The following is a 25,147-nucleotide window of genomic DNA, read 5'->3' on the forward strand; positions in this document are numbered from 1 at the left end:
TGTCCTGGGGCACCTCCAGCACCCTCCGTGTCCTGCTCCCACCCTGAGGGCTCCTTGAGTCCCCGTGGTGCACAAGAGCTTTTTCCATAGGCTACAGCCAGCTTGGAATTCCAGCCATGGGCAGCACCCACTGCTGAGTTACCGGTGAATCCATCACTGGGATTCTCTCCTGGATATCAGCCCCCACACGGGCAGGGACACCTTCCACTAGCCCAGGGTGCTCCAAACCCTGTCCAATGTGGAAAACTTCCAAGGATGGGGCAGCCACAGCTTCTCTGGGCACCCTGTGCCAGGGCCTCCCCACCCTCCCAGTCAGGAATTCCTTCCCAATATCCCATCTAACCCTGCCCTCTGCCAGTTTAAAACCATTCCCCCTTGTCCTGCCATTCTCTGGCATTCCAGGACTGTTTGCCCCCACACCAGTCACTGCATTTCCTCCTCCTCCTGCAGCCTGGATTGGTCCCAGAGCACCAGGGATTAAACTGCACGAGCTGGCGTCAGCAGAGCACGGACATCGGAGGGAAAAAACAAAACCAACCCCAAACCGTACATTTTGGTATTTGTATAGAAAACATCCCAGTTCCTGCTGCTGAATGGGAACATTCCATCAGCCCACCACATAGGGACAGTCCCTACAGAGAATCCCTCAGTTCCAGGCGCTTCCCAGGGGCTCTGCCAGCCCTGGGACCTGCGGGGATTCAGCGAGGGGACACACAAAGCCCTTTCCAGGGTGCTGTGCCTGCAGCAACCTCAGCCAGACGCCGGCAAATTCTTTCCAAGCATCTGCTGCTCATTCCGACAATGTCGGCTTTGATCCCCTGGGACCCCGCGCCGAGTCGCTCCCGCTCCGGAGGAAGCGTTGACAGGAGGCACAAACATGGAAGCATCGAATGGTTTGGCTTGGAAGGGACCTTTAAAGATCCAGCCCAGCCTTCCCGCCTCCGAGCTGGAAAGATCCTGGATTGCAGGGAGAGCCCCCCTGGATTGCCCCGCAGCAGAGGGGGCAACAGAGGTCACCCCACACTCCAAGCAGGAACTTCCACCCCAAGCAGTTTTCCAAAGGGTTTTCCATCCAGAGAGCAAAGTCAGCTGGAAAAAACACTGGGAATGAGGACTTGGGCATGGATCAGCAGAGTGAGGAGATCCAGGTCTTCCAGCCATGTTTTCCCTGCTGTAGGGAAAAGAGCACTAAAACTCCATAGGAAGGCACTGCAAACTGCTCGTAACTCCACAGCTGTGCCAAGAAAATTCCTCGATCCACCGTGTTTTCCAGGCCCAGGCTGCTGGAATATTGTCTCCCTGCCTGATGCCATGGGATAAATCCCGTCGCAAAGCTCTGCTGCAAAGAAAACATCCCGTGAAAAACCTGGGAAAAGCAGCCGGGGCTGGCGCTGCTGACTCGGCGAGGGATTTGTTCATCCCGGGGTCCTGCAAACACATCCAAGGGCAGGCAAAGCCTGGGATCGGTTCAGACGGAGGTGCTGGAGCAGGCTCTCGTCAGAAATGGGAATTTGGATGCAATTCCAGCGTGGGGATTGAACATGGCTTGAACTTGCTGGCTGAGGTGGGGTTTTCTCCCAGATTCTGTGGATGTGAAGCGAGGCTGGGTGGATGTGCAGCGTTTTTCCCTCTCCATGGATTTAAATGGATTTTAAAGAAGCGGATGAGTTGCTGTCCTTGTGGGTTTGGGTCAGGTTTGTCCCTCTGTGGTACCCACCAGACATCCCAGTGCTTCCAGGCAGATCCTGCCCATTTCTCCATCACCCAAATCCATCCCTCCTTGCCAAAATATCCGCTTTTTAAAAAACTCAGCCCTGTCAGACATCTCCATCCCTGGAGGGATTCAACAGCCGTGCAGCCGTGGCACTTGGGGACACGGGGCAGTGGTGGCCTTGGCAGTGCTGGGGGAATGGCTGGTTACAATCCTTTTCCAACCTAAAGAACTCCACGATTCCCTGATTCTAACCCACTGCCAGGCTTTTGTTCCAGCCCTCCTGCAGCACCCCAGGGGCAAGGGAAGGGATCCAGCCCAGGACCCACACGTAGGCAGGGGCCATCCTGAAGCTAGAGGCTGCCCAGAGCGCGGGGCGAGATGGGAAAATGAATTCATGGGGCAGGAATTTCTTGTTTTGAAGAGTCTGGAGTGGGTCTCACCCCACATCACAGGCGCAGGTATGCACAGAGCTGTTATTACAAGTTTTAGGGCCGTCCCTTAATGCAGCTTCTCCGAACCCAAAAGCCAGATTAATTCCTGCTTGCGGTTGCCCCGTAATTAAAATCGTCTCCAATTCTTCATGAACTCAACAGTTTCCTCCTAATGAAGAGAGGCAGATGAAAGAGACCTTCACTGGGAAAAAGGACTTGGTTATAAATATTCCATGACTTCATCCGCCACGAAAGCTATTTGGATGCTGGAAACTCAGCCTGGGCAGCCGGGGGCCAGCCCCCACCAGCCCCAGCAGATGCCCCCGAGTGCTGGGGGTACCCAAGAAGCCTCTCCAAGGAAAGTTCTTCCAGGAGCTCGCCCATCTCCACCTCTCCAACATTCCTCCTCTTCCTCATCCTCCTCCCCTTTGGCTACTGCAGTGGGACAACAGCGATGGGCAGGGATGGCTGAGCCACGTGGATCATCCTAAAAACGGGATGATGTCCCCTCCTGCTTGGGATGAGCCCCATGGGACACCACATTCCATGGGGAAACACAGGCTGAGCCACGGCAGCTCAGGAAACTGCTCCCCTGCCTCTCCTCATGCATGGAGCAGAATCCAGGCTGGAAGCGCTGATTTTCCATCCAACCCACAGCAGAGCCATCCCAGGCCTCTCCATTCCCTGACTTTGGAGCACTAAAATATAAACAAAGTGTCCCAGCCTCCGCCAGGGGTGGATGCAGAGATGGATTTCTCCTGGCAAGGGCTCCAGCGAGGGAGGGACAACGCCTGCTCTCCCTCTTCCCTCCTCTGCTGCCGAACCAGCCCCTTCCATCAGATTTCCTTCCGGGAAACTTTGCCTGAGCCTTTGGGATTAGAACAATGTCAAGACTGGGTTGGAGAGGGTCGTGCTCAGGGCAGCCAAGCTCTCCCATCCAGCTCCAGAGCCCATCCCACGGCGTTCCCAGGCATTTTAGGAACCATCCTCCAGCACCAACAAGCCCAAATCTCCCAGAGCTCTGATCCCACTCCCAGGATGACAGGCATCACTCCCAAGGATGCACATGGATGTGGAGCATTGCCTTGGCTCCCCTCTCCGTGGGCAGGCTGCAGCCCACACCAGCAGCAGCTGCCATAAACCCCTTGGGATTTGGCTGTGGGATCCCTGGACCACAAAGCTGCCCTAAGGGGCAGAAGCACCATCCCAAATCCCTGCACCACAGAAAGCACAGCCCTGAGTCTCCAAACCGTGGAGCTCCCTATTTGTAAGTTAAAGTCATATTTTAAATTTAATTAACAATATAATATTATATAATTAATAATGGCACGTAAATATGAATATTAATAATATATAACAATGAATATTTACGTTATTTTCTATAATAACACACCCCCAAGATGCTCTGACCCTGGGCAAACCCTTCCTTCCCAGAATGGGGCACTTTTGGGGAGCCCCATTCCCAATATCCTGCCCACAGGCACACTCCATATGGGATTGGTGCCCAAACCCATTCCCACTCTGGGGAATGTGCAGTGCTTGGTGCACACAGAGGGGAAAAAATCGGATGCAAAGTGCTCTGCAGACACACCAGAACCCAAAAACCAGCTCCATTTTATGCCCAAATACTCAAATCCATGCCTGGACTATGTGGAGCTCCCGCTGCCCTCTGTGGCGTCCTCGCCTCCAGCTCCAAATCCAGCAAAACGAAGCCAAACCAAGTTCCTGATTTTTTTATTCCTGGGGCGGGCAGAGGGAGATTTGTCTTCCCTCAGCAGCGCCGCTCTCCAGTTTTCCAGCTGGGAAAGCTCCTCGGCCACGCCACAGCCTCCACCAACTTCCATGCCCAGGGCACAATCAGGGAAAGCTTTTTGGGAAAAATATCCTAAGCCCACTTTTCGGTCAAGGGGGGAAAAAAAGCAGCATAAAACTCAATTAAGGAGCAGGCAGATATTTTAACTAGAGCCATGGTTTGTATACTCCATCTGGAGTCCAAAGGCTGCCGGGTTTTTTTTTTAGCAGGAGGGAACTGACATCATCTTAATTTCAAATTCCCATTTATTTTTACATCTGGTCTGAATTAATCTTTCTCAGCATCCTGACTTTCATGTAATGGAATAATTGCTTACAGACTCGGGGTTTAAAGAGCCTGAATAAACCCAGTTTAAAAAAAGAAACCCCTTTAAAAACCGATAGTAAAAATCCAGTACCTAGAACCAAACTCCAATATGCCTTCGGGATTGGGAATTTTAAACGGAACAACATCTCTTTCAGGCAAGAGAGCTCGAATTAATCCCAGCTCTATCCAAGATTCGGAGAGGGAGAGCGAGCCCTGTGGAAAAACACCAACACAAACCAGCCCGGAATTAGGCAGAGCAGCAAAGCTCCATCAGTGCCACGCGGAAGCATCTCTGGAAAAGCAGAGTTTGGCTTAGAGGGAAAAACATCCTGATGGCCAGAAAGGCATTGGCCATGAGCAGGAAGAGGAGGATTCAGGAATGGGAGACAGCAGCGAAGGTGGCGGGGGACCAGGGGCATGGCAGGGTCGGGATGTGCCTCACTCCCACGGGCGAGCCAAAGGACACGGGAACACCAAGGACGGTCCTGGGAAAGCTCAGTCCCAATTTCCCTGCTGCCACGAGGGCACCGTGGCAGATAAAGCCCGGCTTAGGAGCTGCACGGATTTATCCTCGCCGCTTCCAGAACGTGTCAGGGATAGGCATTCCTGGCGGGAAACGCGGACAAGGCCACCAGTGACACTACCAGGGACCAGCTGGCACCCCAAGCACCTCCACGGGGTGGGGGGCACCCGTGGGTGAGGGGAGCCCATGGACAACGGGGTCCCACAGTGGCTGTGACCCAGAACAGGAGGATCCACGGATGAGAGGAGCACAGGGAACCAAGAGACGATGGGAACTGTGGCTGAGGGGACCCGTGGGTCACCACAGCCCACGGAAAGGAGCTGGCACAGGCACAGAGGACCCGCAGGTGAGGGGATGTGTGAGCCAGGGATGAGGGGATCCATGGGGAAGAGGACTTTTGGGTGAATGTGGCCCAGTGACAAGGGGGCCTGCGGGGGTGGGTGAGACCCAGGGGTGAGGGGACCCATGGGCAAGTGTGACCCAGGGACAAAGGGACCCCTGGGCACCTGGGAACCTGGGGGCAAGGGGACCTGGGGGTGAGTGTGACCCAAGAGCAAGGGGTGTCACGAGTGAAGTGACCCGTGGGTGAGTGTGACCCAGGGACAAGGGGACCCGTGGGCGACTGTAAACCGCGAATGAGGGGACCCAAGGGTGATGGTGACCCCCAGGTGAAAGGACCTGTGGGTGAGTGTGACCTGAAAGCAACGGGTCCCATGGGTGGGGGGACCTGTGGGTGAGTGTCACCCAGGGAAAAGGGTCCCACGGGTGAGTGAGACCAGTGGGTGAGGGGACGAGGCGGCCCACGGGTGAGCGAGAACAGTGGCCAAGTGTGACCCAGGGTAAGGGGACCCGTGGGCGAGTGTGACCCAGGGGCGAGGGGTCCCGTGGGTGAGCGCGCCCCTGGAGCGCGCCCCGCGCCGGAGCGGGTCCGGGGTGGCCGTGGCAGTGTCGCGGCCGTGTCGTGGCCGTGTCGCGGCCGTCGGGGGCCGTGGGGGGGTTCCGGCAGAGCCGCAGCTCCCGCGGGCGGGCGGAGGAAATGACTCGCATTCCTGCAGCCGGGGCCGCTCGCACCGCTCCGGCTCCAACTCGCCCCCGAGCGCAACAAGCGGCCGCGCCGGGCCCACCCGCGGCACAGCCCCGCGGGGCCGAGCCGAGCCGGACCGGGCTGAGCCAAAGCGAGCCGAACCGAGCGGAGCGGAGCGGAACCGGGCTGAGCCGAGCCGGGCTGAGCCGAGCCGAGCGCGGTGCGGGGCGCCGGGCACGCACCTACCTGCGGCTGCGGGAGCGCGCTGCGTGCCAGCCGAGCCGAGCCGAGCCGTGCCGAGCCGAACCCCGCCGTGCCGAGCCGAGCCGTGCCGAGCCCAGCCCAGCCCAGCCCATCCCGCCGCCCCCGCCCCTTCCCGGGCCGCCCCGCACCGCCCCGAGCGGCACCGGCACCGCCTCCCGCCCCGGCGCCGTGCCCGGGACAGCGGGGAGAGGGTCGGCAGCGGGGCGGCCCCCGGGCGGCAGAGCCGAGTGTTGGCCCCGGAGGAGGCGTGGGGAGCCGGGCAGCCGCCGCCACGGTGCCCACGAAAGGCTCTGGAAAGAGCCCGAGCATCCCCCGGGAGGACACACGGGCACGGTCCCTGCGGGGCTTGAGGCACCCGAACGCGCTCAGGAGCGGAGCTGAGCATCCTCCTGCGGGGAGCGCGGGGGAGCGAGGCCGGAGGAGGCCACGGAGATGCTCCGAGGGCTGGGGAACCTCAGCTCTGGAGAGCTGGGGGTGTTCGGCTTGGATTGACCTTAGAGCCCCTTCCAGCGGGGCTCCAAGAGAGCTGGAGAGGGAGTTTGGATAAGGGGGAATGGCTTCCCACTGCCAGAGGGCAGGGTTAGATTGGATATGAGGGAGAAATTGTTGGCTGCGAGGGTGGGGAGGCCCTGGCACAGGGTGCCCAGAGAAGCTCTGGCTGCCCCTGGATCCCTGGAAGTGTCCAAGGCCAGGCTGGACAGGACTTGGAGCAGCCTGAGCAAGTGGAAGGTGTCCCTGCCCATGGCAGGGGGTGGAACGAGATGTTTTTTTAAGGTCTCTTCTAATCCATACAACCCTGGGATTCTGTGATCTCCCAGGGAGGGGACTCACATGTCCTCTGTGGGCATCCAAACGCCCTTGGATAGAAGACCCCCACACCCACCCCAGTATCCCCAGCCCTGGCTGTGCCATTGGCACATTAAACCATTTCTTAGGATTCAGGTTGAGGCAGGAGCAGAGTTAAACCCCATTCCCATTAAATCCCCCACTGATGCCCTGGCAGCTGGATAAAGGCGAGTGGGGCTCACTCCTGGGAGGCCTGGCCACCCCTTGGAGCCGATGCACACACGGATCCATCTCCATAGGTGACCCAGGCCCGGAATAGCAACAGCAGCAGCACCATAAATTAGCAGCAAAGCATCTCCGAGCCGCTCCTCCTTCAGAAGTGCCATCTGGTGAGATTGTTTTTGGAGGAGTTATTTATTCCTCACTTTTAAGCGTCTACAGGCGTTTCTCGCGCTGACCTGCGAGGCCGCCTCGGCCCCCGCAGTCTCTACGAGGCTCCGGGAGAGAGGAGCCGCTTGTTCCCAGCCCTAAATAAAGAGCAGCTCTGCTGTGAACACCCTGACGCTCCTCGCTGAAATCTGTTTGCAGCTCAACAGATCGTGCTGGGTAATTACATTATGGGAGTGCACGGTACCAGCGCTGGGAATCCAACGCGCTGCTCTCCTCATGGAAAAAAACAACCTGGCTTTCTGCAGAGCTGGGGCTGGAAAACCCTTGGTTTGGGGCTCGTTCTCATGCTCCTGGTGGAACTGGGAGAGGGTTTCTACCCCACACCTCCTGCTCGAGTCCTTACAAAGCCACTGGTGCCACTGCCGAGGGCACAGGGATCATCCTCTCCAAGCAGGGCCTGTCATTCCAGCCAGAAATGTCTTTTTTCCCAAAAAACTCCCTCTGGAAGCACCCGTCCTGCAGGTAACACAGGGGGATAACCAGGCAAAGCCGCCCTTTGTCTCATTTATCCAAACCCATAAAACATTTTAGGGCTGCGGGGAGGCGCAAGCAGGACACGGCCCCACGGCTGCGGTGCTGAGGAGGACGAGTCAGTCCTGCTGAGCCCATCCCCAGCCCCATTCCAAGGCCTGTGGAATACAGGAATACAGGAACCCAGCGCCTGCCTTGCCGCAGAGGCTAAATAAAGCAGCAGGAAGAGCTCTCGGATGCCAGCGAGGCGATGGATAAACACCGACGTGGATGGCGCGGGTGCGAGCGCTGCTCCAGAGCCGGGGGAAATGTCTCGGCTCATTCCACAGGGAGATGCTCCCAAGGCTGGAGGAGACGCCCTGGGAAAAGCCATCCCAGGCTGCGATGTGGGGAGAGCTCGGAAAGATGGACCTCAGCCAGTGTCCGCTCTGCCTCTCCTCTCGGGGAGAGGAAAAGCCCAAAGACTGCGGTGACATTTCTCTCACAGTTCTGGATTTAATCTCGCTCAGAGTCCCAAGGAGCGGAAACGCAGATGGAGAATGGAAAAAAGAATGGAATTCTTTTGGGGTTGTTTTTTTTTTTTTTTCTTTCTGCCTTGCTAATGGCATCGCTAGGCCTGTCTCCAAATTAATAATACTAATGAAAAAAAAGGTGTTGTGGTTATGACTGAAAATACCATTCCCATAAAATACAGGGATTTTTCTCATACTGGATGTATTTATATGGAGAGGACAGGAAATAGCAGCGGCTCACTGTGATCCTGCATTATCACCAGCCGAGCGTCTCCCATCCCAGAATTTCAATGCCAGCATTGTCACTGGCAGGGATGGACACAGAGACGTGGGAGCTCTCTTATCTCACAGTTTCCCTCGGATTTTGTTTATGGCATAAAAATTATTCCAAAAGCAACAGAATAACAACTAAACCCATCCCAATCTCTGCATCCCATTCCCTTCCCAAAGACTGATGGATCAGTGGTGCCGACCCAAGCTTGCTGCTGTCAGTGCTCAGCATCCATTGCTAGGGATTTTTGGGATGCCCTGCTAGGAAAATTTATCCTGGAGCAGCAGCACGGGGACCTCAGCACTGACCACGAGCCTTGTGGGGTGCATTTGGGGACAGGGTTGTCACCGCTGCTCGATGACACCTGGCACAGCATCAGACTCGATGATCCTGATGGGCCCCTTCCAACTCAACATATTTCAGGGCTCCAGCTCTGGCTGCAGCTGGGATTTAGAAATTCCTGCCTGGACAAGAGAGGAAAACAAATCCCAGCTACTGTGAGCAGGCTGTGCTGGGGCTGGGAAGGTTCTCAGCCCATAAGGGGAAGAAATTAAATAAAGAAACCCCGGCGTGGAGCCACAACAGCCGGAGCGTTGCTATAAACTCCGCAGAGGAGCTGGACCTCGCTCCCATTCCTGCATTTCACGGGGATTTCCAAGGAAGCTCTTCCTCCCTCCCTATCCAGGCTGGGCTGGGCGAGTCCCTGTCCCCCCAGCACAGGTTGGTGGGACCCTCTCCGGCATTTTTCTGGGGTGTTTGGGAGAATTCCGTCTGATTTTTGGCCATAAATACCCAATTCACAGAGATCTAATCAAGCCTCTGCTTTAATTGGGTTTATAATTAAAAGCCTGAGCACACATTGGGATCCCTCCTCAGGGGTTTTGCCCCAGTGCTGCCCCACTTTTCTTTCCCACATGAGGGCAGCTCCAACTCCATCCATGCCAGCTGAATTTTGGGAAAGCCGGTGCCCAGCATGCAGGAGCCAGTCCTGGATGGTGCCAGGAAAGGGGGAGCATCCCTGGGAGTGGCCTGGAGACACCCCAGCTCAGGAGCCAGGTGGAGAGCCGGATGGCTCCTTGAGCATTCGGGAATGCTGGCAATGCCAAACCACCCCTGGCTCCCTGGGAATTCAGGGGATGCTCCCAGAGGGGTTTTTCCATCAGATTTTAGCTGGGGGAGGATGTTACAATATTTAACCGGCCCCTCAAATCTCCCTCTGTATTTACTGTGCCCAGCCTTTGCCTGGGAAGTCGGCAAGGACGAAAATAAAAATGAGCTGCATTGAGATTTAAGTCCAACGAGGCCGGGAAGGGAGAAAATCCAGCCTGAATCCCCAAGTGTTGGAACCATCAAGAAAATCCAAGCGTGCATCTCGGCAGGGAAGCACCCCCCCGGCTCGGCACTGCTGATCCGGTGCGTTCTGCTAATCTACCCCGCAGCATTCACAGCTCCTCCAGCCCAGCATCCTCCGCAGCAGCGGGATGCGATTTGAGCCCGGGAGATTCCTCGGGATGGCTGGAGGGAAAGGCGGGATCGTCCCTCAAACCGAACCCCCCCATCCTCGCCCAACCCGGGGCGCCAAGATGGGGTTTATCACCAAATTATTGATAAATCCGGGGTGAGGTGGGCAGGGATTTTCTGTGCAGTAAGCCTGGTTTTCCCACAGCCCTCCCCCCCGGCTCATTCCCAAATCCACAGAGCATTTCCACAGCCCCTTTAAAAAGCCCCTTGTCCCCCCTCCCACCGCAGCTCCCCCATCCTTTCCGTTTTCCGGGGCCCCCAAAGGCTTTTCCGTGGCTCTGGGCCTGGGGGTTGTTCCTAGAGTTTGCTCTCAGCCTGCCAGAGCTGCTGAAATCCCATGGAATTGTGCTGTAAAGCAGGAAAGGGCGGCGGGGAGGGGCGGACGGGGAGGAAAGATCACAGGAGCGAGCGGGGGAATATTTTTAGCCCGTCTGTGCTCCGGCTTCAACACCACTCCGTGACTCCAATCCCGTCTGACAGAGGGGCAGATGCCTCAGAGCTGGAACGGGAGAGAAACCCCAGCAAGGGCCCCCTCAGGGGGTCACCAACAGCCCCGAGACATGAGAGAATCCCCCCCTCTCGGCGTGGTGGGGTGGGAGGAAAACTGGGAATTTCTCTGCTGGAAAAAAAGAAAAAAAAGTGGTGTTCGGGTGGTGAAAGACTGGCAAAGAGCCAGGGTATCCATCAGGGTGCTCCAAAGGAGGAGGATTCCATCCCTGACCTGGTGATCCAGCTCCTTGCTCACCTGCATCCAGGTATTTTCCATGGCAGCAGGGTTTGGCTACCAGTGTGCAGGAGCCAGGGTGAAATCTGGGAATGGAGCACAGGTTTTGCTCCAAGCCTGATCCAGGGAAGCGTGGCTGCGGGCTAAAGCCGGGATTAGGGGCCAGTGCCAAGCAGGTCAGGGGAGCAGGGCTGGGTTTGCTCTGTGCCCACGCAAAGTGCAGCGACATCAGGCATGAATTGAGCATGAGGGGTCCTGCACCAGCACCACATTTGCACTGGGAGAGCTGGAGATCCTCCAGTGCCCTTCCTGGAGCAACCCCAGTCGCACCTTCACACCTTGAGCCAGTTAAATTAGGATTTTCCCATGGTTTAAACCCCAGCTCCATCACAGAAGGACACAAAGGCTCCCACGGGCTCAGCATTCTCTCCATCCCCACCACCGTGCCCTGGGGTGGCACTGGCCTGCCGGGATGTGCTTTCCTGGTGCTACCACGACTTTCTGGGATGCTTTGGGGAGCAGATGGTGCTGTTTGCATCCCCAAGGAAAACAGGCAGGCACCTCTTTGTCCAGGGAAACAGGGCCCCAGCCTCGTGCTTTGTAAACAGGTTTGCAGCAGGGAAAAGCCAGCCCAGGCCACCCGTCCCCCTCTCCATCCCCAGGGACAAAGCAGCCCAGGGAGCCCACGGAGCTTGGCTGTGGCCCCATGTGTCCATCAGCCATCTATCAATGATTTACCGCTGCTGTGAAGAGCTGTTTGTGCTCCGGGGCTTCCCGGCGGCCCCGGCCAAGGTCAGCGCTCCATTTGGCAGGGGAAGGGATGGATGCCAAAGGGGAGAGGGGTTGGGAGTGCAAGGCAGGGAAAAGCAGAGCTCCCTTAGACCCCAGCAGCACCATGGGCTCATCCTGAGCATCCCTGCTCCCACCAGGCTCGAGGAGCCTGGAGCAGCTGGGGACAGAATCGTGGGAACATGGAATGGTTTGGGTTGGAAAGGATCTTAAAGCTCATCTCACTCCATCAACCCCTTCCACATCCACTTGATCCCACTCTGGCACCCCAAGGGGTTATGGGGCTGGTGCCAACAGCCTCTGCCCAGGGTTTGAGTCCAAGCAGGGCTGAAAATCCCCTTTGGAGACAGCGGGAATCGCTTCCCACCAGGGTCACTGACACAGCGGGCAGCACAGCCTAAAACCAGTCCCAGGAAAACTGGCAGTGGGATGTTGGGGCTGGATCAAAACAGGCACCTCACATGAGGGGTTTCAAAGGTGCCGGTGCTGTCAGGCAGGATTTGTGCAATTCCTGTGCTTTTTGAAGCCACTGTGGCCTCTCCCGATGCCCACCCAAACGAGAATCGATTTTTATGAAATGGACTGAGGCAGCCTCCAGGAGGATCCATAGCTGGGCTAATATTTGTCTAATGGGCTCCCACAAATAGCTCGTTAATCCCTTTGTGTTTATTAATGGCAGGCAGGAGCCAGCCAGCTGCAGCCAAGCTCCCTGGATCCCTGAACTCCCAGGGTCTCCAAGCTCCCCAGGTCCCTCAGCTCCCTGGATTCCCCAGGTTCCTGAGCTCCCTGAGGTCCCCAGGCACGTTGCTGCGTTCCCCAAATTCCTGCATCCCTCCACTATGGCCACCCACTTCTCCCAGTGCCTCTCCTTCCCCCTCCCTCATTCCATCCCACCCCAAGGGGAACCCCCTCTGCTCCATCACCCCCCAGGGCTAAAAACCCCATTTTTGGGGCTGCACAGTGAACCAGCACTGGACACCAGCTCAGAAACAACCACAAGTTTTGGCTGGGCTTTATCCCAGTCCTGTTCCCTCACTGCAGTGGTGGCACCACCGAGCGCTCTGGCACCCATGGGGCACTCTGGAGCTGGCACCATGTCCCAAAAAGCCTTGAAGCCCCACAGCTTTAGTCATGGATTGGGAATATCTCCCTGCTGTTGCAGCAAACACTTTATTCATGTGTTTATTTGCTTATTTAGCTGCGAATTAATACCAGGAATGTTTTTGTAAACCTGTGAGTGAGCAAATGCATTTGGAGGGCTTGCAAAACCACGGTGCATTATTGCAGTGTATTTTTCCAGGCAGGATTTTGGGGTGCTCCTTTGGCAGGGAAAGCCTGTGGAAAAGTGGATATACATATTTCTACATGTATATAGAACATTTGGTTATTAAATCTAAAACCTGAGCAACCTGGGCTAGTGGAAAGTGTCCCTTCCCATGGCAGGGGGTTGGAACTGGGTGGTCTTTCAGTTCCCTTCCATTCCAAACCATTCTGGAATTCCATGATTCCATGACTCCCGCTGCCCTCCCTCCCTTCTCTGCAGCAGGAAAAGGCATCATTTTGGTTTGGTTTGAAGGGGCAACTCTCAGTGGAAGCCTTTCCCAGACACGCCACTTCCCCGGGAAGCAGCAGCTGCGGCATCTCCGGCCGCTTCCCGCTGCCAGCTCCACACGCTGCTCCCGATCCATGGCACGGAGGAAGGGACATGTTTGAGCAGTGAGTCAGGCACAGGCACTGCCCTGTGCCAAAATGCTCATCCCCAGCTTTCACCCAGCAGGGATATCCTGCTCCGAAAGTATTTATCCCTCGGGAAGCTGGTAACGACCCCGCTGGAAGAATGTTGTCTCCCAGACCAGCACCAAATTGAGTTTCTGGACAACGTGGCCCTGAAATGACATCATTCCCTCGTATCTGGGATGTGCAGGATACCTGGATGGGCTGAGGGTAAACACCAAGGCCAGGTCAGGCTCAGGGATGTGCCCCAAACCAGCCTGGCCAGGGAGGAACAGATGATTTCCATCCCGGGGTGAACACAGCGCCCAAGCCACCCACCGTGGGTGCCGGGGGCACCCTGTGGATGGAGGAGCAGACAGTGCTCACCCCAGCCCGGGCTCCTGCACTTCCACAAGGGAATTTGCTCCATGTTTAGATCCCTCCCTCCCTTCCCAGAGTCTGGGGAAGCTGGGATTCTCAGCAGGACCCAGGCACTGGTTCCATTACAGCAAACTGGGAGGGAAAGAGCCGGCTCGCCCTTCCCCAGGGCTGTGTCTGGGAGTCGGTGCAAGGCAGGAGGGAGGAATCACGGCTTTGGGGACGGATCTGGGCCACCTCAAAAATGTCCCTTGCTGCCCTGGCAGCTCCCAAACCTCTGCCCTATCCCTGGAAGTGTCCAAGGCCAGGTTGGATGGGGCTTGGAGCAAACTGGGATAGTGGAAGGTGTCCCTACCCATGGCAAGGGGGTTGGAACTGGATGGTCTTGAAGGTCCCTTCCAACCCAAATAATTCTGGGATTTTAGGATTCTACCCCATTTTGGGGTCCCACCACACCAGCGGGTGCTGCAGCCCCTCCCCTCATCCCTGGGCAGGGCATTATCAGGGCAAGCCCCAATCACCAAAACCTCAATCCACTCTCCCATGAGCTCACATTTTCATGGCACCCTCAAAATCCCTGGGCTCCTACCCCAAACATCCCACAGCAGCTGGACCTGGCCCTCTCCACTTCCAAACCCAAGCTGTTTATGAGCTCTGTGAGCACGATAAACCAAAAGCAGCTGTGGCTACGAGCTCCTTTTACCCCCTTTTATGCAATTCCTTTTTTCCTTCCTCCCTCCTCTGAATTTTTATGATCCAGATACAAAGCCCTGGGAAATGGAGGTTTAAAGGACGACCCTGACAGCCGTTACTGCAGGGGCATGAAATGCAGTGCCCTGACTCTCATCCATCCCAGGAGATTATTTCCAATGATTTTTTTTTTTAAGAAAATCCTAAAAATAAAGTGCCTGGAAGCTCATGGTGGGCAGTGAGGGAGAAATCCCAGGTGTTCCTTGTTCAGCCTTGCCCACCTCGTGTTTGCACAACTCTGCCCTGTGCCAATGTTGCTTTGTCCAAGGCCTTCCCCGAACAAAGGATGCTGTGGGCATCCCAGGAAAACACTGGGGAACTGTCACCTCACTGAAACCCTGCTCAGAGCAGCATTCCCAGCTCCCCCTGTTCCATCAGCACTTGCTGTATTTAAAATTAACGTGGTTTTTGCAGAGGAACCGGGGTCCTGCTGTGTTATCCCACCCAGTAACTCCCATCCTGGCTCACCCCATATCCCATCCTGCTCTAAAAGCCCAGAGTGGGAGGCACAGATGCCTTCATCTCCAGCCATGACTTTCTCCACCCCTTTGCACCTTTCCTGGTGCAAACCCAGCCCTCAGAGCCCTTGTTCTAAAGGAATTCCTTAATTTTGGTGCTTTGCAGAGGGGGAGTCCCCAGGCTCAGCCATCACCGCTAATCAAGCCGCCCCCAATTTATGGGATCCCAGAATGGTGTGGGATGGAAGGGACCTTAAAGCCCATCCAGTTTCACCCCCTGCCATGGGCAGGGACCCCTTCCATTATCCCAGGCTGCTCCAAGTCCCATCCAACCTGGCCTTGGACACTTCCAGGGATCCAGGGGCAGCCACAGCTTCTCTGGGCACCCTGTGCCAGGGCCTCCCCACTCTCACAGCACAGAATTCCTTCCCAATATCCCACCTAACCCTGCCCTCTGGCAGTTTGAATCCGTTTACACCCCAAAATCCTCCCACTTACACCCCAAAATCCTCCCACTGGATGTGGCAGCACAACCCACTCCCCTGATGTCCACAAACCCTCAGCACACTCTGGGAGTCCCTTGTTTTATGCCACCAGTGATTAGAGAGATGCTACCTTGAAGAAAGGAGGGATTTGGGCTGTCAGAGCAGGAATTCACGGCTCTGTCCAGCCCCACGGTGTTCTGGAAAGTCTGGAAGTCCCCAGGTCCACAGCATCTGTTCCAGCTCATCACCCAAACCCCAAAAATCCCTCCCAAACAAAGCTAAAACAATCACAAAGTCCCCAGTTCTGTGTTCTGCGTGTAAGGAAAGAGCTGCAGCATCACTCCCCAGAGCAGCCAGGACCCCTGTGCCTGGCACAGCCTCTGCCAGGCCTGTGGAGTAAAGGCTGGTGCCACCTCCTCACCACCCTCACCCACAGTGGGGATTTCCCCCTCTCTACAGCAATATTCCCAATGCCTGAGGCTTTCCCAGTTTCTCAGGAACACAGAATGCTGCTGCAGACACGCATCTGCCCGGCCCTTGCTCCTAGGAGGCGATCAGCTAAACAAAGTAGAGAAAATAACACTCACAGTTTATTTTTCCAAGTATAAATCCCTGTTTTTCAGGTAGAATCAGGCCACTTTCCAAGGCACAAAAAGCCTTTTCCATTCCTCCCCCTCCGAGCTCAGCAAACAACCCTACCTGAGGAGCCAGCCTGGATTTATCACATTCCCATGGCTGTGTTTATGACAGGGCTGGATCTCACGCTGCTGCATGAGGAGTACCAGGCCTGCCCTCCCTTGAGCTGGGCTTCACACCCAGCCTAAGCCTAAACCTAAGCCACATCTCATCCCTCAGACACCCCAATTACCCTGTGCAGGGGTCGCTCCTACCAGCTCCCGGAATGGTGCTGCTCCTTCCACACGCCATGGAGAGATCCTTTCCTCCCCGCTCATCCCAGCAACACCAGGAAAGGACAACACATCTGTGGGACCAGCAGAATTCCAGCCTGGAGCTGCCCCATCCCAGCGCTGCCCCATCCCAGCGCTGCCCCATCCCAGCGGCGTGGGAAGCTTCCCACACAAGTGCCCAGGCCAGCCGGGTGGGGTGAGCCTGGAGAAGACATTTAATTACACAGGGCTGGCTGTTTTTCCAGTTGCAGAGGCCCAGCTGCATATTCCCTCCCTGTACCAGGTGCCATTAGTGCTGTTTGACTGCTAAATAGCAATTAATAATATCTTTGCATTATGCAAATGAGTTCTAAACACCTGCAGATCGATTATTTTGTGTTTGCGGAGTGCAGTGGTGCTTGGGGGCTTGGACAGTGGGGGTTTTTTTTGCTATGAGCTGGAAAAGTGGGTGTTTAGGGGTGCCAAAGGACCATTCCCACAGCATCCAGCATGAGTGGCCAGCCCAGGGGATGGCTGGCTCAGGAATTTCCCTGGCTGACCCATGGGATGGGTGCGATGGCTGCGGGGCAGGGCTGGTGCCCAGCTGATGAAAGGCCACTGGGATGTGTCTGTCTGCCCATGGCCGGGACGTGCCAGGCTGGTCCTGCTCCAGGTGCCACGGGGGAGGAGGGAATGACATTAAAACCAGCCTCAAATCCCAACAGGAGCAGCAGCTGAGCGGGATCGAAGGCAGCATCGAGGCAGCTTTGCTTATGCTAATGGGGGAGAAGACTGCAAACAGCTCCAGGTGAGAAGATTGGGCTGGGATTTTCCATGGGCAGGCAGCCAGCCCCAATCCCTTTTATCTGCTCTTGGGAATGTCTGATTCCTGGGGGGATGGATGCATGGCTGCCCCTCAACTTGAGGCCAGCATCCTTGTGTTGCTACATTCTCGGGCCCCATTCCCCACACTGGGGCTTTCAGGGGAATTTGGCTGCCCCTGAGCATCTCATTCCTACAAACATCTGCGGGAGAGTGGGAAGAAGCTGGATAAGCAGCACAGGGTGTTCCAGAGGCTTTGGGGTTATTTCTGGGAAGGGCAAGAACCACGGAATCGTTTTGTGTTCTATTGCCAGGGGTTTTTATGGGGGGGAGGAATTGTGCAGAAAGGTCCTTTTCCCTCCATAGCCCCATCTCAGCAGGATCAGCTCCCTTGGGATTGTAAATAAATGGTGGCAACCCCTCCTCAGCCATTTACCTGCTTTAAATCCATCAGGATGCAAAGCCGAGGTGATTTTTCCTAGCACAGGCTACTGGCGCCCCAAGCTGTGTTCCCACACTGTCATTCCCTTTAATTTTGGGGGATCAGATAGTTCCTGCCAGCCCTGCTAACTCGGCTGGCTCCCCAGCAAGCCTCACTCTGGGCTTACAGAGGCATCTCTAGGAAAGATAAGCGAGATAAAGGAATTACACACCCCAAAAGAAAAGAAGAGGCTCCCCAAGTGCAGTGGGAACACCTGCCCGGAATTCTGTCTCCCTCACTCCAGGACTGGTTTTGCAATCAGATCTCCCAGCATATGAACTCACACAAAGAACACGGAAAAGCAGCAAAGGCCCCATTTTTCCCCAGTCTGGGCAATTCCCAGCAAAAGGTTTGCAGATCTGGAGAGCAGGAAAATATAAGTCACTTGTGCAATGGGCTGTGTGATGCTGTCAAGTGCTCAGGGAGATCTTTCAGGGAAGGGAAAGCGATTTGGGAGCAGAGCAAAGGTAATTTTTTCCCTGTTTCTGCCCAAAAGCTTTGCCTGACACTGAGCAGAACCTGCTCAGAGAGCACATCAATAAACACTTTCCTTCCCAGGCTACACATGAACTTCTCACAAAAAAATCATCTGTGTTCCTTTGATGAATCATTTGCATTCAAGGTAATTAAACCTTAATCAGCAAAGCCAGAGAAAATGAGATTTTTTTTTTTTCCTCCAGCAGAGATGAGATAGAGCTGGACCTGATTCCTATCAGACCCAACGTGCCCCATTAACACTGCCCAGCTCCTCCAGGTCTCCCCATCCCTCTTGTGGGAAACTGGATGAGGAAGAACAAAGGGCGCGAGCAAACAGCAGGATAATCCATGGGTTTTCCAAGTGAAGTGGCAGCGCTGAGTTCATGGGGGTAAAAATTACCTGCTCCTTCCCGTCGGCTTTCTGCTGCCTCACTTGCAAACCCTCAGTGCTGGAAAAACCCTCCCCACCCAGGCGGGGCAGCCGAGGGTAGGGCTTCCCTGAGCCGGCTGAGCCGGCAGCCGGCGGGAATGCAGGAAGGAGGCTGCTCCCTTTCCCTTTCTGTCCCTTCCCTCTCTCCATGCCCATCCCCGTCCTTGTCCCTGTTCCCATCAGATTCCCATCCCTAAGCTTGTTCGTGTCCCCATTCCCGTCATCAATCCTTGTTCCCATCCCCATTCCTGTCACCATTTTCATCCCCACTTCTGTCACCTTTCCCATCCCCTTCTCCATGCTTATCCCCATCCTTATGTTTGTTTCTGTCCCTATTCTCATCCCTATCCTCATTCCCACTTCCACCCCTATACCTATTCCTTTTCCCATCTCCATTTGCACCTTCATTCCTGTACCCATTCCCATTCCTTTCCCCATGGATGACAGACCCTCTCCTCCAGCAGCCAGTGTGATTGGAGGTGTTTTAGCCAGCCCTGTTTTTTATCAGGATTTCAGCTAAATCCCAGGTTTTTAACTAAATCCCAGGTTTTATTGGTGAGGATGAGGCTGGTCCACATGCAGGGCTCAGCCAGGCTGTGGGACCCAGCTCAGGCACTTCCCTAAGGGATAAAACTCTGGAAAGCAGAGATGGATGATCCTGATCTAGTGCGTGACATCCCTGCCCATGGCAGGGCTTGGAACGGGATCACTTCCCACCCAAACCATCCTGGGATTCCATGAGTCTATGAAGAGCATGGATGTGGAGCAAAACCAGCCCTGGGGACAGTTTGCAAATCACCAAGGACTCCTCCTGTTCCCTGCAATCCTCAACACACTTCCCCCTCTGCTAATAACTCATCGGGATGTCACAATAGCAGCCTGCACCCTTCCTGCGTCACGGGGCACGGCGGCCCCTCTGCCAGGAAAAACGGCCAGGAAAATAACTTCAATCCTTATATTTTAGGGCTAAAATTGGGTCTTAGTAGGGAAAAGGCTGGGATGGACCCTGGATCACCTGCTGGAAGCAGTGTGGGTCCCCCCTGCCACCCACTGCGTGGACAGGAGACCAAGAGCTGGGTGTCTCTGCAGGAAGGGTGATGCTTTTGGGAAGGGGTGATGGGGATATTTATGGGATGGAGGTCCCCGATGTTTGCTTTGCAGGAAAGATGAGGGAGAGGGTTCACTGGGAAGGGAAGGGAAGAGAGGAGGAGGAAATGCAAACTAATTAACTAATAAATATGCTGGGTTGGCTCGGGGCAGCAGGAGAGCAATCCAGAGGGCTGACTCACTCTGACTCAGGCGCAGAGGAGTGGGATGGAATCTGGCTCAGGAGTATCTCCTGCCTCAGCCACGCTGTCAGGACACAGGGACTGATCCCAAACATGCCAGGGCCGAACATCCCATAGAGACCTTCTTCATGTGGGTTTTGCTTTCTTTGGAGAAGAGAAATCCCTTTCTAGAGGGAAACAAAGCCAAATTCATCGGCTGGAGCAAGCAGCTGAAATGGAGTCAGGCTTTTAGGATGCAATTCCCTGTCTCTCCATTTTCATCTCAAAATCAGGCAAATGCAGGACAGGTGGGAAATCCCCCTACACACAGTCAAAGCCACTGTGGCTGTGGGAGGCGATGATGTTATCACCAGTGCTGGGATCCCAAACATGAATCCCAAAGCCAGAAAAAACATCCAGAGCCAGCAGGGTGACCAAAGGGATCACAGAGTCATAGAATCCTGCAATGGTTTCGGTTGGAAGGGACCTTAAATCGCATCTCATTCCACCCCATGCCATGGGCAGGGACACCTTCCACTAGCCCAGGCTGCTCCAAGCCCCAGTGTCCAGCCTGGCCTTGGACACTTCCAGGGATCCAGGGGCAGCCACAGCTTCTCTGGGCACCCTGTGCCAGGGCCTGCCCACCCTGACAGCTAAGAATTCCTTCCCAATATCCCATTTAACCTTGATCTGAGTGAAGCCATTCCCTGTGTCCTGTCCCTCCATCCCTTGTCCCCAGTCCCTCTCCAGCTCTCCTGGAGCCCCTTCAGGCCCTGCAAGGGGCTCGGAGCTCTCCCTGGCGCCTTCTCCAGGTGAACACCCCCAGCTCTCCCAGCCTGGCTCCAGAGCAGAGGAGCTCCAGCCCTCGGAACAGCTCCATGGCTTTCTGTGGACTTGTTCCAGCAGCTCCACATCTTTCCGATGCTGGAGATGCCAGAGGCAGCTTTGCAGGTGGGGTCTCACCTGAGTGCATCAGAGGAGGACAATCCCTCCCCCGCTTTCCCTGCTGCCCACGCTGTGGGATCAGCTCAGCACCCAGCTGGTTTTTGGGCTCCCAGCTCACACGGGCACCTCACATTGAGCTCCTCACCCACCGACACCCCCAAATCTTTCTCCCCAGTGCCGCCCTCACTCCATCCTCCGCCCAGCCCGTGCTGGGATGGCTTTGAAGGGACGGATGGAGCGGGGCCCTGTGGGGAGGCCGTGCCGGAGCCGCGGGCCCGGCGTGTCGGTGCAGGCCGCCGGGGAGGTGCTGCCTTCCCCCGGCTCCTGCTCGCCCTGGATTCGCCCCGTTCCTGCCCGATGACTGGGTGCGATTGCTTCACCCCACACGCTCCAGCCCTGGGGCAAAAGTCCCTCTTGGCACCCACTCCCTGCTCCCCGCGGTGCCGCCCCGGGGACGGGCACGGCCACGGATCGAGGGATGGGCGATGTGGTCAGGAGCATCGTCCCTCTGCACCCCCACTTCCGAGAGGCTGTGCCTGAATTTTTGGAGGAGATGAGGCCCCTCCTGAGGGGGTGCAGCTCTGATATTCCCCCTCCACCCCACGGAAGTGCCAGTGTGCTCTTGGAGGTACATGAGTTCGGGGAGACAAGTCCCACCCTCAGCGCAGGCATGAAGGAAAAGGGAGAGAAAAAAAGTTCTGCAGTCAGCTTGGGGTTTTTTCCCACCCCCGGAGGCTTTTGCATAGACTGACTTTCTTTTTTTTTTTTTTTTTTTTTTTTTTTAATTTTATTTGTTCTCGCTCCCTTTTTTTCTTTTTCAAAATATTTTCAACCGACGCGTTACTGAAGTCGTTTGCCTCCTGACAAAACCCAGGCTGCCTGCCAGCACATATTTCTGATAATTCATCCATTATTAAATGAAATCAAAGACAGGAGTTGCTTTTTTTTTTAAAGAAAAAGCCATGGGAGTGTTCGCATCTGAGAGAGACGCTGTTTACAGCTGGGCTGGGAGTTTCTTCCACTGCAAAAAGATCTCCCCAGGGGAAACCCACTCAAAATGCCTGCCCTGCTCCTCACTCTGCAAACATCTCTGTGTGGCCATGCTAAAATCCAGGGATTCTACAGAGTTTTCCTGCGTGGATAAAGGTGATTCCATCCTGACTTGGGTGGGTGCTGCTGGATATTCCCCTTCCTCAGGGAGAGCCTGCAACCCGTGGCCAGAGACAGCCCGACTGGATCAGCCGGTCCTTTCCAAACCGGAGCGAGAGGAAAATCTGATGGAGAGGGAGGGGCCCAGCAATTACAGTCTTTTCTCTTTAATAACCCTCGCTGCTTCCCCGAGTCCATATTTACATCCTTGGCACCAAAGTAGTAATTAAAGTCTCTCCACTCAGGTCTAAACAACAGCAGACCCTCCTGTCATTAAAAGCAGAGGCAGAGCTGAAAATAAACCTGATTTTTATGGCTTTGGAGCCTCAAACCTCTTTCTATCAGTTGGCTGGGCAGCAGGTTTTGGGGCCACACGTCAGTGCTTTGCTAGGACATTGATAAGCTGCATCTATCTCCATGGGATGCTGGGCATGGAAAACCATGTGGAAAACTGCTCTGTGCCACTGGTCCCTTCTTGTGCCATTTTTTGGCCATTCCCACTGCCCATAAGGGAATAAAGGGGCCTTGGGGTCTGCAGGCTCCAGCTAAAGGACTGAGCTGTTGTCGTGCCAGAAGCTGCTCAGCGGCAGCTCGAGTCCTCTTGCTTTAAAGAAGCTATCAAAAAAACCTGTGAGAAAATTAATTATTCTCTAAGACTCCTAATTAAGCTGATTTGCTCTGTGAGGGCATTGAAGGAAATGAGCTGGAGAAGCTCTTAATTGTTTAAAAAGAGCCGTCCTACAGACGCTCCTCCCAGGCTGCTCTGCTTGCCAAGACACATTGGTCCCATGTTCCACCGGGTCCAGAGGAGTTTCACACAGTCATGGAACGGTTTGGGTTGGAAGGGGCATTAAAGAACATTCAGTCCCACCCCCTGCCATGGGCAGGGACACCTTCCACTAGCCCAGGCTGCTCCAAGCCCCAGTGTCCAGCCTGGCCTTGGACACTTCCAGGGATCCAGGGGCAGCCACAGCTGCTCTGGGCACCCTCTGCCAAGGCCTCCCCACCCTCTTCCCAATATCCCATCTATCCCTGCCCTCTGGCAGTGGGAAGCCATTCCCTGTGTCCTGTCCCTCCATGCCTTGTCCCCAGTCCCTCTCCAGCTCTCCTGGAGCCCCTTTAGGCCCTGCAAGGGGCTCTGAGCTCTCCCTGGAGCCTTCTCTTCTCCAGGTGAGCACCCCCAGCTCTCCCAGCCTGGCTGCAGAGCCTTGGAGCACCTTCTTTGTCTCCTCTGGACTGGCTCCAGCAGTTTGACAGTATCTGTGCCAACATCAACCTTGCAGGTAATTTCAAATCAGGAAAGACCAGCCATGAAGCATAAAGTGCTCCTGAGCCCTTGTCCCCAAACTGTGTGACCCATTGCAATCCGGAAGGGATCCCTGCCAAAAACACCCGAGGAACACCTACTCATACACATATATATAAAAACCCAAAGGCTACAGGCAGCTTGGAATTCAGCAATCCCAGCTCATTCCTCAGGTTATGGAAGCTTGGAAGCAACAGGCACCAGGACCGAAGGCAGAGCGCTGCACCCACTGCCCAGAGCACCCTTGGGTGGGTGGCTGTGGAATATGGAGCTCTGGAAGCCCTGCGCCAAGGGAACTGGATCTCTCCCAGCTGCCGGGTGCAGGGTGGGAGCAGAGGTGCCCCCAGGACCTCACCCAGCCTCCCACAGCAAGGAGTGGTCCCCTGCCCACACCCAGCCTTGCCCTCCCACTCCCACCACCGTTTCACTTCGATCCCACTTCACCGGGACCTTCCCTTCTCATCCTGTAGGGGTTGGTGGAGGAAAACTCCCGATGTCACATGGCAGAGAACAAAAGGAGCTGTTTTTAACCAAACAGATTCAGCTTTGACAAGGACAGGGCGATGCCACGTTGCTTCTCCCACAGGAATCAGTCCGGCACAATCATGGCGGGTTTGCTGACAAGGAGCACATCCCATCCACTCCAACACTTCCACCTCTGGCCGCTGCCAGGATGGGAGAAATCTGGGGCTTGGCGCAGGCAAAAGGTGGAAATCACACCAACAAAACCAAGGGAAAACCCAAGATCCAAGCAAACGGCATTGCACCGGGAGCTCAGGGTTTTCCCGAGACCATACCATCCTCCACAAGAATTCCCAGGCATCTTCACCACTCCTGGCACAGCTCTTGTGCCAAAATGCCGTGATAAAGGAAAAACATGGCCACAAGGAGCATGGCTGCCAACACTTGGCCAACCGTGTCCTCAGCAGGAGAAGGCAAAGCTTCCCGACACCACGATTTCCCTGAGGTCCTCTGCTGAGTTTCCAGCAGGTGGGAAGGATTCCACAAGCCATGGAAAACACCTGGACAGGCACCTCTCAGTCAACACCACAGCTCCACATCTCCAATGTCCCCACCAGTACCAGGTCACCACCTGCTCCCACCACTCCCTTCCCTCCCCAACACCATTAAAACAGGCCCTTGTTTCCCTACCTGGTGCTGGGAACATCTATGAGTCAGGTTCCTCCAGCAGCTCCATGGTGAGCTCGGCGTTGTCTCAGCACAGCTGGAAGATAAAACCACCAAGAGAAAAACTCAGTGTCCCTGCAGGGGTGGCGTTTTTCAGAGCAGGTTCCTCCTGCATGGCCGCTGGGAGCCCATCCCGCAGGAGCCGTGGGGCTCTCCACGTCCTCCTGGGCTGGTGAGGCGCCAGGATCCCTGGGAATCGTGCTCTGCTTGGAAGGACCTACCCTTTTTGACTGGTGTCCAACCCCAAAGCGCGTGTTCTTACCTGCTCAATGGAAGACAAGGGAAGGCCGGACCACCTTTCCAAGAAGCACATGGATCTCAGCAGGGTGTGGATCTCCTGCTCTTCACCCAAACGTCGTTCAGGAGAAAAGGGGGCTGCGAAGTTGTGGGAAGCTGGAGAAAAGAGGTTGGGAGAGCAAATGCTCCTGCAGCTGGTGCCGGCACGGCTCTGCCGGTTGGTTCACAGCGGAGCTGTGATCAACAGGGATGGGGATGTCAAGCTGGGACTTGTCTCCTCAGCAAGGAAAGGGAACAGCAGAGATTACTAAGCGATGCAGGAATGTGGTTTGTTTAATATGAGCCATCAACACAGAAGAGTAAAATAATGACAGATGTGTAATCACATTTCCTGAGTCTAAAACCATGAGATCGAGAATTTAAACACCACTTTTCGCAAGATCAAGAAGAGGAGCCGTTTGGCTAAGAACTCATTTGGTTACTAATTTCCTCGGCATTAAATCAGCTGTTTCCCCAATCTCTTGACAGGCTTTGCTCCAAGGACAGGGCTGGTCCCTGGCTTGCTTTGATGTGA

General features: G+C 55.4%; 1 long non-coding RNA gene across 1 annotated transcript; it reads right to left on the reverse strand.

Annotated features, from left to right (window-relative positions):
• Window positions 1-1,722: 1,722 nt before the first annotated feature.
• Window positions 1,723-24,813, reverse strand: LOC121673961. The gene is made up of 3 exons (XR_006019376.1): window positions 24,599-24,813; window positions 24,301-24,373; window positions 1,723-4,477 (listed from the first exon to the last, which is right to left on the reverse strand). It is a non-coding gene; the product is annotated as an uncharacterized LOC121673961 (long non-coding RNA).
• Window positions 24,814-25,147: the final 334 nt, after the last annotated feature.

The sequence above is a fragment of the Corvus kubaryi genome, unplaced genomic scaffold, assembly GCF_017639235.1.
Source record: "Corvus kubaryi isolate FWS band 111438036 unplaced genomic scaffold, C.kubaryi_AGA036_p1.0 66, whole genome shotgun sequence".
NCBI classification, from domain to species: domain Eukaryota; kingdom Metazoa; phylum Chordata; class Aves; order Passeriformes; family Corvidae; genus Corvus; species Corvus kubaryi.